The sequence below is a fragment of the Triticum aestivum genome, chromosome 5A, assembly GCF_018294505.1.
Source record: "Triticum aestivum cultivar Chinese Spring chromosome 5A, IWGSC CS RefSeq v2.1, whole genome shotgun sequence".
Taxonomy (NCBI): Eukaryota; Viridiplantae; Streptophyta; class Magnoliopsida; order Poales; family Poaceae; genus Triticum; species Triticum aestivum.
Window position 1 is genome coordinate 684,754,894 of NC_057806.1, and position 3,799 is coordinate 684,758,692.

A 3,799-nucleotide genomic window follows, 5' to 3' on the forward strand; every position below is an offset into this window, starting at 1 on the left:
CTTGCGGTTATGCATGTTCTGATGGAACGCGCTGATGATGGTGGCAGGGTGAACATCAGGGATATTGTACTATATCTGGCTGAACCTCTGTATATACTTGCGGAGACTCTCGCCTCCCTTCTGGGGCATGACGTGCAGGTCGCTCGCTTGGCCATGGGCTTGGTGGCCTCCAGTAAAGGCGCCCACAAACTCATGGCACAAATCCGACCAGGAGGAAATAGAGTCTACTGGCAAGTGCATCAACCATGACATGGCGTTGGGTTTAAGAGCCAACGGAAAGTAATTCGCAAGCACCTTATCATCGCGGGCTCCAGCAGCATGCATCGCAATGGTGTAGATGGCGAGGAACTCGGACAGGTGGGTCTTGCCGCTGTACTTTTCGCCCACGTCAGGTTTGAAGGTGCGGTGAGTGGGCCACTGGAACTGCCGCAGCTCACGGGTAAAAGCCGGACAGCCTACCTCGTAAGGTAGGCCTCCAGGGCTCTCCTGTGCCGGGTGGTTCACAGCAGGCCCTGCTCGCCTGTCTGACTGGTGGCGCGCTCCGCGCCGGCGCTCGATAGTGGTTCGAGCGTCTTCATGTTCTCGTTCCCGAAGGACTTGGCGCTGGTCACAGTGGGTCCGTGGGTCGGACGACGCTATGGAGATTTCGTCGCCCGTAACATCGCGACGGGCTGGCGTCCGCGGTACCGGGCGAGGAGGAGGCGAGTGCACCGTGGTCGCGGCGCCGCCGGCTTTCCTGCCACTGGTGCGTGGGACTCCGTCGGAGCGTCGACTCGGGGGCTCCACCGGACTCGGTTCGTCTTTGTTGGCAACCGCAACAAGGCTTCGGATAGTGGCTCTCCATTCGTCGAGTTTCCCCATAGTGGGAGGAAAATCGAGGAGCAACTGCGCGCGCGAGGGCTTCTGCTGGCGTTGGTGGCAGCAAAACCTGCACGGATCGCGACGCGCTTCAACTTCTGACCATGTCAGAAGGAGCTCTATCACGACCCCGCGGTCGCATGCCATCTTCACCAGCGCCTCGGCAAGCGGGCAGGTTTTCTACCTCCCGGGAGTGGCGCTCGGGGCTCTTCCCGCGGCGACGCCCGGGGTCTTCGGCGTGATTGCGCCGTTCGTCGTGCGCCGCTTGAGAGGAGCGCGCCGTCGGCGCCGGCGTGGGAGTCTTGGAGGCCCTCGCACCGCCTTCGGGCAGGGTGGTAGCGATCTTGGAAGGCCCCACGCCACCCGCGGAGGGCCTGGCTCCGTCTTTGGATTTGGCGGCGTGCGGCCCGTTACCAGGCACATGAACATCGCCGCCTCCCAAACTCCGGCTGCTGGGACGGTGCTGGTGTTCACGAACGGCGCCCCGGGTTCTTTCAACAACCGGTCCGCTGCTCGCTCGCGTCGGGACGGGATGTCCGGCTTCCGACGGGCCAACCGCTACCGTCGTCTTCTTCTTGGGCGCCATGACGATGAAGAAGCGTCGAACTAACTGCTAAAGCCGATTCTCACAACCGCGCCCCCTACCTGGCGCGCCAAAGATGTCGGTGGGAACGACACCTATGGGATCACAAGAATCCGTACTACGGTTGCGGGGCGCATGGTCGTGAGAAGAGCGGATTAAACAGATACCACACGGTTTGTTTATCCAGGTTCGGGCCGCGAGGATGCATAAAACCCTACTCCTGCTTTGGTGGATTGTATACCTGTGTTCTTGAGCTAGCTATGGGGCGTGAGGAGCTCCAAAAAGCCGAATCCTCCTCCTGGTCGCCTTGGGCCTCCTTTTATAGGAAAGGGGTTGCCACGGTGGCACACAGGAGGTGGAAAGGGTACAATGATGTGAGGTTATCCCTCGCATTACAGGATAAGGCGCCTTTAATGCGTCTTTCCCAGGTGTCCTTGCTTTATCGGGGACGGGGGAGAGCCCTGTCTCGTCCGTTGCCGCTCCCTCTCATGTCGACACGCGCCCTGGCCAGCGGCGCCCGCGGTGCCATGTAGGCAGGCAGGAAGCTGAGGTGGCGCAGTGGTGGGTCTCCACAAAGATCCGCATGCCGCCACGCAGGTGCCTGCCCAGCTGGTTGGGTCGGTAGCTGCATGCGAATGGCGGTGGAGGTTGGATTGGTGTGGGCCTGATGGTGGCCCTATGGGTGTTCTTGGCAAGGGCCTTGCCGGGGCCCTGGCAAGGGTCTTGCCGTGGCGCTTGCTGTCATCCCCGGCAAGGCTCTTGCCAGTGGCCTTGTGGTCTTCCTTGGCTGGGATCCCGCCAAGGATCATCATCTTCTAAAGGGTGTATCTGATCTTGAATGCCTTCAAAAAGATCTGCATGCCACCACGGGGATGTCTCCCGAATCCTTGCCCCATGGGGGCAGTGGACTCAAGGGTGACTCACTCCGTAGGTGTGGGGCGAGCTGCCACGACAAGGGTCTTGCCGGGTTTGCTAAAACCGCCTCCCGGCAAGGATCTTGCCGGGGGGGGGGGGTCCGCTTCGTCCCCTTTGCTCTTTGTGGTCTTGGTCTTGGCGTCGTTCTGCTTCTCCTGAGCTTCGGCCTTACCTTGGCTCACCTCCTTTGCCTTGCTTCAGTGTGGTGGTGCCCGTGGCTCAGACTGCCCATGCACAGTTATAGGGGTACAAAAAGTGTACCCCTCTTTTTGTACACCAACATATAGTGCTATGTCCATGGCTCACGCTCATGTATTGCATGAAGATTGAAAAAGTTTGAGAACATCAAAAGTATGAAACAATTGCTTGGCTTGTCATCAGGGTTGTGCATGATTTAAATATGGTGTGTGGTGAAGATGGAGCATAGCCAGACTATATGATTTTGTAGGGATAGCTTTCTTTGGCCATGTTATTTTGAGAAAACATAATTGCTTAGTTAGTATGCTTGAAGTATTATTGTTTTTATGTCAATATTAAACTTTTGTCTTGAATCTTATGAATCTGAATATTCATATCACAATTAAGAAGAATTACATTGAAATTATGCCAACTAGCATTCCACATCAAAAATTATCTTTTTTATCATTTACCTACTCGAGGACGAGCAGGAATTAAGCTTGGGGATGCTTGATACGTCTCCAACGTATCTATAATTTTTGATTGCTCCATGCTACATTATCTATTGTTTTGGGCAATATTGGGCTTTATTATCCACTTTTATATTATTTTTGGGACTAACCTATTAACCGGAGGCCCAACCCAGATTTGCTGTTTTATGCCTATTTCAGTGTTTTGAAGAAAAGGAATATCAGACGGAGTTGAAACAGAACGAAATCAACTGGAGAAGTTATTTTTGGAAGGAAACACACCTGATAGACTTGGACCCCATGTCATGGAAGGAACGAGGTGCTTACGAGGGTGGGGGCGCGCCCCCCTGTCTCGTGGAGCCCTCCTGGCTCCCCTGACGTACCTCCTGCACCCATATATACCTACATGACCTAAAACTTCCGTAACGCACAATAGATCGGGAGTTCCGCCACCAGAAGCCTCCGTAGCCACCAAAAACCAATCTAGACCCGTTCCGGCACCCTGCCGGAGGGGGAAATCCTTCTCTGGCGGCCATCTTCATCATCCCGGTGCTCTCCATGACGAGGGGGGAGTAGTTCTCCCTCGGGGCTGAGGGTATGTACCAGTAGCTATGTGTTTGATCTCTCTCTCTCTCTCTCTCTCTCTCTCGTTATTGAGGTGATACGATCTTGATGTATCGCGAGCTTTGCTATTATAGTTGGATCTTATGTTTCTCCTCCCCCTCTTCTCTCTTGTAATGAATCGAGTTTCCCCTTTGAAGTAATCTTATCAGATTGAGTCTTTAAAGACTTGAGA